The sequence below is a fragment of the Mauremys mutica genome, chromosome 8 (assembly GCF_020497125.1).
Source record: "Mauremys mutica isolate MM-2020 ecotype Southern chromosome 8, ASM2049712v1, whole genome shotgun sequence".
Taxonomy (NCBI): Eukaryota; Metazoa; Chordata; order Testudines; family Geoemydidae; genus Mauremys; species Mauremys mutica.
Genome location: NC_059079.1, coordinates 25625078 through 25636823, shown reverse-complemented (window position 1 = coordinate 25636823; position 11746 = coordinate 25625078). Strand labels below are relative to the sequence as shown.

The 11746-nt window shown below is 38.3% G+C and overlaps 1 long non-coding RNA gene across 1 annotated transcript; it reads left to right on the top strand.

Annotated features, from left to right (window-relative positions):
* The first annotated feature begins 2189 nt into the window (after positions 1 to 2189).
* On the top strand, positions 2190 to 10509 carry LOC123375311. Its single transcript, XR_006581396.1, has 3 exons — positions 2190 to 2261; positions 8550 to 8625; positions 10179 to 10509. It is a non-coding gene; the product is annotated as an uncharacterized LOC123375311 (long non-coding RNA).
* The last annotated feature ends 1237 nt before the right edge of the window (positions 10510 to 11746 follow it).

The following is an 11746-nucleotide window of genomic DNA, read 5'->3' as shown; positions in this document are numbered from 1 at the left end:
GAGATCTTTGTGTCATGGGCTTCAAACACAGTAAGGGTGGAATGAAGCGCTGATATTCCAACCCTGATATTCTATGATTCTATGTTTACTGCTCATGTGTTGGTGGGTGTAAAGTTCTGCTCTGTGCTGACTGGAAGTTCTGACACCATATTAATGTTAGCTCCTTGGAAAATCAGGTTATTTCCCTCCTGATCATGGCCCTGTGCAGTTCACATCAAGTTCCTACCTTCTGCTGGTTGGCAGAACTTCCATCCAGTATTTCTTTAACTCCCTCTACAAACACAAACCCCATTTCTGGACATGCTCCCTTTTCTCCCCTGAATCTCATGACACTGCACTCTCCTACTCCAGCTGGCACCACATAAGTGGAGGTAGGATTTAGTGTACAGAATCTTGGGCAAGGGAGGCTAATCTAATCAGTGAACATGCCTCATTGTCCTTATACGGTTATCCCTCGAGGTCCACATTTGGAGGGTCATGGGGAAATCTTTTCTTCATCCTAATTCTGCCTCTCTTCCTCACCCTTCCATTTTAATTGGCTATTCTGTTTGTTTATTTTGCATATGAGAGCTCTTGCTAACTGGTTCAAGACATAGGTTTGTATTTTTTAAATAACAAGCATTCAAAAAGTTTTTTTTTAAATTAAAAAGGTATAGCACAACTCTTATGAGCCTTTGGCCTGCTTTTTGCCCCATACTACTATGCATCTCTATACACTATAAATTCTTGGCAGTATGTTTCTCTGCAGGTTTCAGAAGCCCAGTTCATAGGAAGTGTGTGTCAGGCAATTTTCATAATTATTAGACTTCTACAACTTGGAAAAGTTTTATGACAAGTATAAGTGCAAACTCTTTTGATTTTTATCACACAATGAGCAGATGCTGGTATGTTGTATGCATACTTAAGTGATGTATTATTTTATCTGCCTACGCATAAGGAAGAAGGTTGAGAGATATTTTGGGAGCAGTGCAGATGGCAATTAGCAAACAAGTGTTTAGAGAGCTGTCATAATATTCTGCAGATATAGGTTCCTCTATCCTGTCTGTGTCATTGGTCCAGTTTTGTGACTTGGTAGCACAGTGATCATATCAGTCAAGGAGGCACCAAAAGAGCTTTTAAAGTAGAAAGGAACAGGATGGTATGTTCAAAAGTACTGCTTTTCTAGCCTCCAGATCTGTCACTGAACTCACCTGGGATGAACTGGATATAAAACAGTGAAAGCTTTGCTAACTACACAGAGCTCAATAGTTGTGCCAATACCTTAAGGAAGCTTGGAATCAACTATCAAAGGCCCACCTTGAGCAGTGAATCAATAGAATGCCTCCTGTCTGTCAAGTGTTTATTCTTGGCAAACAGGATTGCTTTGATGAGGGGGGTGTTTATGTTCTCACTCATTAAATAACTATATATGTCATTTTGCTTTTATATCTGAATTGAACATTTCTATGTTAAAATCTGGGGACTAAAATATCTCACCAGCATTCTGAAAACATTTGGGTCTAGCAGTAAGTAACTTTACTAGTTTATCCTATACAACCACTAATGAAGGCAGTGAGGAAAAATGATAGATATTAATACCAAATATCTATATTGTCCTACCCTAGTGGCCTCTAGTCTTTTGTTACCATTTCCTCCATGCATTGTCATTAAGGGGAACCCTTCACACCTCACAGTGTAACGTGAGCCTCATTTTTCAAAAATAGTTATGCAAGCAATTGTGTGTATATAATTTACATATACAATTATCACAGCCCTTGTGTAAAAGTCCTATAGAATTTATAGAAAATGATAATTTTCTGTAGGTTTTCAGACCATCATATAGAATTTAACAAAATGTTATCATTATAGAATATTGCTATAGAATAATTTTAAAATCTAGCAAAACACTTAGGTATGTGAGTAGGCTCATGAACTTCATTGGGACTACTCATGTGGCCAAGTATTTTGCTGAACTGATGCCTAAATTCTACAGAACTTTTCCATTTGAGAATTAAGTGCATATATTGAGTTAATAGGCACAGAGAAGGTCAATCAAGTGCCTAGCTGGACAATTGCACATGCTGTTACCTAGTTTGCGTGCACAATTTCAGTGACTGGGTGCACAAATTGGCGATCACTTTGTATATGCAGTTATGGTTTTTTTGTTTGTTTGTTTGTTTAAATCAGGTTGCATATCTCTACAAGTAAATCACAGCTGTACAACTGGGGTGACAATATGATAGATTCATTATGTTCTGCAATAAAAGGCCTATGAAGACAATGTAAGGTGTTCTTCCTTCATTGAAGGAATGTTTTAAATGCATTCTGGTATAGTTCAAAATGCCAAGTATTATACATGCAAATCAGATTGCAGCGCGGTGTGTGGCAAAGGGAAAAAATGGTGACAATGACAACCATATCAAGATGAAAATTCAATGCTGATCAAAGATACACAAAAAAAAATCAACCAAATACCCAGTAGATGTAACAATAACATGGAGTTCAAAAATCTGAGGTTAATACACCTCCAGGCAATAGCCCACTTAAGGATTTTGAAGACTGTCAGGCCCAAAACATTGCAGATCATCACAGTAACTACCAGAGATAAAGCCAGAGTTCTGTAATGGGCATTGGATGGAAAAAGTAGGACAGGCAGAAGAAATTGTAGATTGCTTCACAATTTGAAAAGTTACATTCAACTGTGCAGAGATGAAATAATTTCTTATACAGCTACCAGTAATGTGCTGCTGCAGGAGAAAATTTCAGTATTGACAGCATGGTTAGAAGAAGATATCAATACAGGGCAGAGTAATGTACCGGTTCTTCCATTACATTCATTCTCTTAACTTTTTCAATACTTTCTTTTTTTTCCCCAATCATTATCAGAGTCTGTATTCAGCTTAAGCTACAGAGTGTAGCCCAAATTGGTATAATTGGTACACCGCTATCATGATATAACGCGACCCGATATAACACGGATTTGAATATAACACGGTAAAGCAGTGCTCCGGGGAGGGGGGAGGTAGGTAGGGCTGCACACTCCGACGGATCAAAGCAAGTTCGATATAATGCGGTAAGATTTTTTGGTTCCCGAGGACAGCGTTATATAGGGGTAGAGGTGTATTTGGTAATTGGTTAGACCACGGTGGTCTCAGAGGGTTCTGCCTCTAAATCAACTACAGTATCCTGATTATCGTTAGAATGAAGTAATCAAGTTTGCCTGTATTAATACCTTTATTATCCAAAAATCACTGTCAAAAACACTATAACATAACAGACAATAGAGAGATGTACAAAATATCCAGCATTAGTACTTTGATCACTTATATTTTTTGGTGGAGAATCCCAGAACATGTAGGGTGATCATCAGGTGTTCGTCAGTCTGGCTTGTCCTGTTGTGTCCCACAGCTCATAAGCCGAATAACGCCTTTTATAACAGGTTACACTGATGCCCACTGGAGAGTATGCATATGTATGCAGAGATCATCCTCTTTTCCTTATCTGAGTTTCCATATCCTACTAATATTAGGGTTCTCATTAACTAGTTGCATTTTACTCATCAGCATTTACATCAGTTAGTTGCTATGGCATTTCTGCAGTTGAACATCTGCAAATTCTGCTTATACTTATTTCTTAAGAATCGCTCAAAATATCGAAAACTCATGCTTTGCAGTTGCTGACTGAGCACATATCAGCATTTTAGCTTATTTGTTTACTGCAGCATTTTATCTTGTGACATGGAGTCACTATTGGTTAATCCCTTATTTCAAGCTAAATTCAGGTCTTGACATTGATCAGTTTGGCTAAGCTAAATATTGTATAGGCCTGAAGCCTGAATGTCTTTGCATTCTTGCTTTAATCAACATGAACATTTCTTATCTTTTACTTTTATAATATGGCTAACTAATATGGCTGGCTACACAAGAACAGAAAACAAGCTTTCAGAGAAAGAGCATCCCCAAAATGATCTTGTGCTCAACTTTATTCAGTTGTCTGGTTAGGGAATCCCATGGCACCATCTCTTAACAGCAACCTCACTGTTGGCAGTATTTCTGATTTTCTGTTCAAAGCAAGCCTGACAAGGATCTTGTTAGTTCTTTGGCTTCTAGAGGATGACCAAGAAGCAGAAGGAGCCAAGCGTACATTGTTAATTTGTGCTTGGCCAGAACAGAGCACTCCTTTCTTTTGGATGGACACATAATAGCAGTTATAGTTTTTTCACCTTAATATATTACTCTATAGTAATGCATTCTACCTACACTTTAAGATCACTTGGAAGCTTAAGCTAGTGGAGGATTTGATTGCTTCTCCATTTAAAGGTATTTCATAGGTAACCCACACCTGCTCAGTGTGGTACTCTGTCCCCCTGTAGTGGTGGCTGGGCAACATACACAGATAGATACGTTTGTTACAGCTTTGGTTAACAGACCCGGCTTGTTTAGCTCAGACAGTAGTGTCTTATGGTTTTTGAACCAGATGTGCAAGGTCTGATCCCTGCTGACAATTATCTTTCCAGGGGCATGGCATTCCATGTACAGTTAGCACATTTGTCAATACTCTGTAATCAGCTCTAACTTCAAATGAGCTTTTGGAGGGTGTTTAAATTGCTGTGTGTTTTAGACCAATAAACTCTGAATGGGTTGGGACAATGAGAGTCTTAATGGACTACAATAGGTGGTAGATCAGGCTGTTAGGACCTACCTAACTCAAAGACCATCCCTCTTCCCATGTGATACTGCCCCAGTTGAGATTAGTGAAGGAGCTCAAGATAACAGCCCTCTGGTTTCAAAGGGAGGAGACTCAGAGCAGGGCATTTTTCAGAAGGTTCCTTGACTCAAACTCATTCCCCCTCTTGGTGTATCAAAGCCCAGGCTTGTTTAACTTTAAGGCATGGCTCATCTATTGTCTCACCTTTCTGGATACGGGTTGGGTTGTGGAATGTGGATGTTATTATTTTGTACAAGTCTTTATTTCATTACAGAATGGTTTTCTATGGTCAACTTGTTGTAGCCTTCAAAGCATTTTTAGTATTTTAAGTGTTGTAAAAGTGCCTAGAGCCATTTGTGATAAGTAATTTGACCTTCAAAGACAGAAAAAAACAGATTATACTATCTTCTTTTCTCATCACCTGCTTGCTACTCTTTCTTTCATGTTTATGGAAGTGCAAAAGTACAATTTGTTAAGGTCCACATGAAATGCTGTATCTTACACAGGAACTTGTAACCAATAGAAAAAAGTGGAAAGAACAAAAAATTCGTTTAAACTGCTAAGATCCATATAAGGTGTTTTCATTTTTTTAGTACATCAGATCTTGTGTGGAAATCATAAACTCCCCACACTGATATGAAAATAGTGCCAACAATCCCATTGTCTGTATGCTAAAGGAGGAGTAGCTCATAATTCCTGAAGCCCTTGAAGCAAAGTCAGGAGTGAGAAAATATAGCTCATATTCCAATTCCCAGCTTAAGTTTCCTCCATTCTCTTTTTTAATCTCAGGGCCAGATTCATCCTTCTAGGGCCACAAAATGGAATTTGAATTCACCAAACTCATGGAGATAAATATGCTGGCTGAAGTATTCACCTCCAGGGAAATGCAGGCAATATTAGCACTGCAACCCTCCTTCTCAGTTTTTTCCTTGAGACGGCAGCTTTATTTTATGGCTGGAAGTAAAAGAGAGTCTTTTACTGAGGCTTCGTAGGACGTGTGTTAATTATGAATTTCTCAGCCAGCCTAGACCCGCCTGGTTCTAAGTTAGTCATGCTCAGTTCTGGCTACACAAGTGAGCTCCAGGTTCCGTGAGGGAGTAAAAATCTTGTGCCTTTATTGGTAGGCTTACTACTACTGAACATCAGGGTTGCACCAGCAAGAATTGGACTTCGGAGCATGAATCAGGCCATTGGTCTTTCAATTTCTTAATTGTGCTGGTCCTCTGAGCACCTAAACCTGCTTACCAACTAATGGGGTATTTTGTTGATAATCTGTCTAGCTGCTAAACTGTCCTCTTTTCATGCTGCTTCTTTCACCCTCAAATTGCACAAAATATATGTAGTTCAGCTTCGCTTAAATTACATGAACTTTTAAAAGGCGAGAGAAAAGTCTACAGTGCATTCACTTTTTTACTGACATTTACCACAGTAACCTATAATGCCCCACACATTGTTGTGGGGATTTTTATCAGACCTACAGTAAAAATCATTTTGGGTTAACAACCATGTAAAACTGGTGTCAGCAATGTACCTCTGCAGAAGGTTACTTTTTCACAAACCCAAAGCAGAACTATTTCCTATTTCATGATATTGACAGGTGCACTTTAGAACCAAGCTACCAGACCTTTCATGGTAACTTTCCGATTAAAATCATATAGCGAAACACCATTGTTTTAGCAATAAGGACTTTTATTTTTCTGCCAGAATTATAATCTCTGACAAAGAGCTCTGAAAAGAGGTAAATGCTGTTACAAAACTACAAGCTGCCTCCTCTAAAATAATCGTGTTTGTGTAAACATCATCAAACAGGCTTCTACTTGTTCTGCAGTTTTCTTTCTCTTATCAGTGAGTCCTGAGACCTGGAAAATAGAGTGCAAGTCGGAAATACAGGAGAAGGACTGTGATTTTTATTGGTAAAAGTTGATGCTGAATAAAAATAAGTTAAGCAAACAGTTCTCTCTAAACGTTTAATCTAGTTAATTGAAATCCTGGCAGATAAAAATTCTAGCAGCACTGGAAATGTTACCCGTTTTTTCTTTTGTTCTTTAGGTTGCAGAGAAATAGTTGAATGAGTAGGCTACTGGCGAATTTGTTATCCTAAACTGTTTTGTCAGTGTGTCCTTCTCTTGAATCCTGGTACATGTTTCCTCTTATTAAGCCGCAATGGAAATTTCCAGAAGATCCTAATGGTGCTGCGTGCATAGCACCTGTCAGTAGGAATTCTGTAATGTAAACCTTAAAGGCTTTGATGGAAATCTAAAAGGAATACAAATTTGCCAATGCAGCAGTCCTGTTTGTAATATCTAGGGGTCTGTAAGATTTCTATGATGCTGGAATTTTCTTTCCCCCAGACTTTGTGGGTCAGGGGAAATTAGCTTTAAGAAGTTAAGAGCAACTGTTAGTTGAGACATTTCTTTGGCACACAGTTATCAATTAAAAAATACATTTTGCATTCAGCTATGAAACATTCTTGATTCCCCATCATTCCTTATTCTGAGATACTGTAAAACCCCAGCTCTGTTTTCATTTGGTCAGTGTGAGTCAAATTTAATTTAGTCTGACTGTTCCACAAAACCAAAATAATTGATTGTGTTCCCTAAAAGATGAACACAGAAATACTTGCCATTTAATGAACTCTGTGCTTGTGTAATGCACTGCAATTCATTGAATATGTGTTAGTTTAGAACACTTAGTCAAACCCATTCTAATTGAATTTACCACTTGAAACCTTGACTTGCTGCTAATGGTTCAAAAATAGCAAGTCTTTTTTGGAGTATTTTTGCCTACAGAATGCCATCTATTAATGTTTTCTTGAAGCAAATGCTTGTCTTTGTCTATCAGTAGACTTTAGATGTCAGTAAGAAACCGTCCATTTAGAAAAATATATGATTGACCCCTGTAAATTAACTGTCAACATCTAAATTCTAAAATTGTGCACAATCAGCCTTAATAGGATATATGCAAATGCTCAGAACGCTGGTATGAAACTGTCAGGTTGGTGATGTTATTTTAAGCCATGCATGATCTTCCCTCTTCCCCTTCCCCCATTTATTATTTTTTTATTTATTTATACTCCAAATAAACATCTTTTTTGCCAAGGCTTCCTGTCTTGAGGGGAAAGTGGGGTATACTGCTGGCATTTGCAGGGCGCCAGTGTGAGGCGTCTTTTCTTGCTCCAGTGTATTACATAATCATCTTCTTGAGAACTAACATAGAAGAGAGAAAGTGATATTAAAAGAGGGAAAGGAAACGTGTCTCCTGTAGGCTTATGAAATCAAGGCAGTATTGTGGAAATTAGAAACAAAAAGAGAATAGCAACTGATTATGCTCTAATTTTTTAACCAAATAGGAGACCAATTTAGCAAAGCATTGTAATGCAGCAAGAACTCACTATAATTCATAAGGTAAAATACATGTGTAGCACTGAAGCTCTGCATGATGATAATGCATTTGGAAGGCTTTTATTGCACATGAGCTTTCCCATCATTCAGGCTGATGGAGAAAAATTTTGATCACTTGTTCTTGGGCAGCTGGGATTTTACAGTTGGCGGTCTGGAAATAAAGAGCCAGATCCTCAATTGGTATAAATCAGCAGAGCTCAATAACTTCAAAGGAGCCATGACAGTTTCTACCAGCTGAGAGTCTGGCTCCAAATGTGGTTGTCCCAATTCTAAGGATGTTGTCTCATTCTCTGAAGTAAATTAAAATGAAATATTGTTGCTTCTGAGATTGTCTAACAGCATTTTGCTGCAATCGGCTTTTGTATGATTGTACTTTTTAGGGTCTTATTTTTTTCTCTTTTGTGTTTTTGGATATTTGAGTATCACTTGATCTTATGCTTAGCTTTCTCTTTGTTTTAATAGAAACTGCAGAGCCACCAACAGTCTGAGATGGTCTGTGAGTCAAGACTGAAACTGCAATCACTTGTTTTAAATGCAAGTAAGAATTTGACTAGCAAAATAATATTCTGGATAATATCCGTCTGGTATGGAATTTAGATCTGAACATGCAGAATGTCACTCGTCCACTGGTTTCTACTGTTGCAGTTGTGCCCATGAATTTGTTTTGTTCCTGATCCTCCTTCAAGCCAGTGGAGAGTGACCCAAGAATGCTGGAGAACCTCTGCCCCTTGGCCAGTTCATTCAAATTTGCATCAAGTCCTGCAGAATGCCACGGCCATGAAGACTTCTCCTTATCCTCTTCACCCAATATTTGCATAAAGTGGCCTAACGCATTATCAGTTTCTACATTGCCATAATAGGTCAATTGCTTTCTTTTAATCATTAGGGCACTCTATGAAGTTAAAACACTGTAACCGCAAAAATAGTTGCTGCTCTTGTTTCATGACTCTGGCTCTATGTTCAATAGCAGCTTCAAATGCATTATGCATAAATCTATTTTTTTGCACATATTTGTCCTCTGAAGTCACAATAATAGAATATTAAGAGACATCTTTATTACAGTCTATAAGTATCAACGTGGGAAACAAATATTTAATAATGGGCTCATCAGTCTACTAGAGAAAGCTGCAACCTGATCCAATGGCTGGAAGTTAAAGCATATATTTTTAATGGTGAAAGCAATTAACCATTGGAGCAATTTTCCAAGGGTTGTAGTGACAATTTTTAAAACAAGATTGGATATGTTTATGAAAGATTTGCTCTAGGAATTATTTTGAAGAAGTTCTATGACCTGAGTTATACAGGAGGTCTGACTGGGTGATCACAACGGTCCCTTATGGCTTTGGAATATGAATATTTATCTATGAATCTATGAATATTTACTCCTTCTCAGCTGACATTTCTAAGGACAATTTTTTGTACACGGGGGCCTAGATTTCGCTGCTACGATTTCTAGCATAGCAATTAAACCTTAGACAACAAGAGATGCTCTTTCCTTGAAAGATAAAAGACATTTCAGCCACTGGTGGTTATGTCTATCATAAAATACCCACAAACGTCTCCATTTCTAGTAATCTAAACTTGGATGCCACTTGGATTGTGACACCATCTATATTCAAGCCAGGCAGTTTTGATTTGAGCTCTTGTGCCTCAGTCCCCACAACTATCAATGGTGGAACTCATGCTGGTTTCAGTAGGTCTGCATTTATTTGCATGAGCTTGCAGGTTTGCCAGAACAGGAAATGGGACAAGTGGACGGCAACAGGTGACATGGCATTTTAAGGGCCAAGGGCCAGCCAGCCTAGTTTACTAATCAGATTTAGCTGGGAAAGAAGCAGGTGCTGTTTATAAAGAGCCAAAGGAAGCTTCAGGAATGGGGTGTCTACAGAGAGAAGGTGCAGGAAGGGACATTTTCTTGCAGTAGTCCCTGGATCAGGGAAAAGACTCCAGGAAGGAAGGCCTAGGGCTGCAGCCATATGGCCCTGTCCCATACAAGTGGCAGGAAGCTGAGAAAGAACCCAGGAGGGATATAAGATTGTTATTAAATCCAGGGTGGTCAGACACTGTTTATATTATTGCTTTGTTTTGAAGGAAGACCGGGAACTGATGAAGAGTCTGGACTCACGGAATGTGGCAGAGCCCAAACCTTTTAATTTACAGTACTAAACTCTATTTTGTGATTTGAGGGGCCTCTATTAATAAATGACCGTGTGATATGGATGTTGTTATCCTAAGAGAGTGTTGGAGAAGTATTCCTGAGGACCCTAGAAGAGAAGGTAAAAACAGAGTGTGGGATGCATGTAGGCCCACCCCAGGCCAGGAGGGGGTACTCGAAGATGGCAACTGTACGTCATGGACCTATTAGAAAATATGTGACTTGCCCCGTACAACATATACCAGCTCATCTGGTTTGAACATAAAATGCACCACTATCAACTTCTCAAACAATCTGTGGCTATCCAAACAGAGAAGAAAAAAATACACACACTAAAGGTCTATTTCTGGTTTGAAATACAAGTCAGGTTCAAACCAGTAGTGTTTTGAAGTGTGTTTGAAGTTGAGTCAAATCTTGTGACTAGCTCTAGTTAAAAGGGAGTTTGGAGGCAAAGAGTGGTGGTTAATATTACATAGCAATCCATAAAAAAACCAAAAAACCTTTTGAATGTTAGCAATTTCCTTTATCATTTTAGAAGCTATTGTTTGTTTGAATCAGTGTTCAATAGACTGCTTACCAAGCATGTAATTGTATATACAAATATCTCTTTTTCCATGGATGCTTAAATTGCCTGTAGGTAAATATTTCCATGTATTTTGTGTGTAGTTGCACCTTACTGAGTCCTCTTGAAAATATGTTATAAGAGTGCCCATTAGAGGGTGATTTCATTTTTATAAGTTACAAGACTTTGCTCTTCTGAGAGCTTAATTAAAAAAATACTGCACTTAAAAATCTTGCTGATATTTCCTTTTAATAATATTATAGTATCTCTTTGTAGATTACTCCCTTGAAAACCAGTGGGAGTTAGACACCTAGGGACTTTTAAAAATCCCACTAAGCACCTATCTGCGTCTTTAGGGGACTAAATACATTTTAAAATCTTACCGGTAAAGACTAGTGACTGTATTGACAAAAACTGATTGGGATTTTTCATGCATAGTAGCAAGAAAAAAAGAATACTGGGATCTGGTTATCTTGAAACTTGTGTCAAGTGGGAAAGTTGGAACATTTCAATATGAAACATGAATTTAAAAATCTTTAGAAGCAGCAAAGAATCCTGTGGCACCTTATAGACTAACAGACGTTTTGCAGCATGAGCTTTCGTGGGTGAATACCCACTTCTTCGGATTTCCACTGCTTGCATCCGAAGAAGTGGGTATTCACCCACGAAAGCTCATGCTGCAAAACGTCTGTTAGTCTATAAGGTGCCACAGGATTCTTTGCTGCTTCTACAGAACCAGACTAACACGGCTACCCCTCTGATACTTAAAAATCTTTAAATCTCTAGTTCAAAAGGTTTCTCTTCACCTGACCTCTGGATGAAATTACCTGCTTAATTAACAAATTTTAAATCAGTAATAAAGTAGGACTTTTAGACATCAAATAGCTATCAGTATGCAGTGGTTGAACATTCCTGTTGTAGGACATTCTGAATTAGGAATGA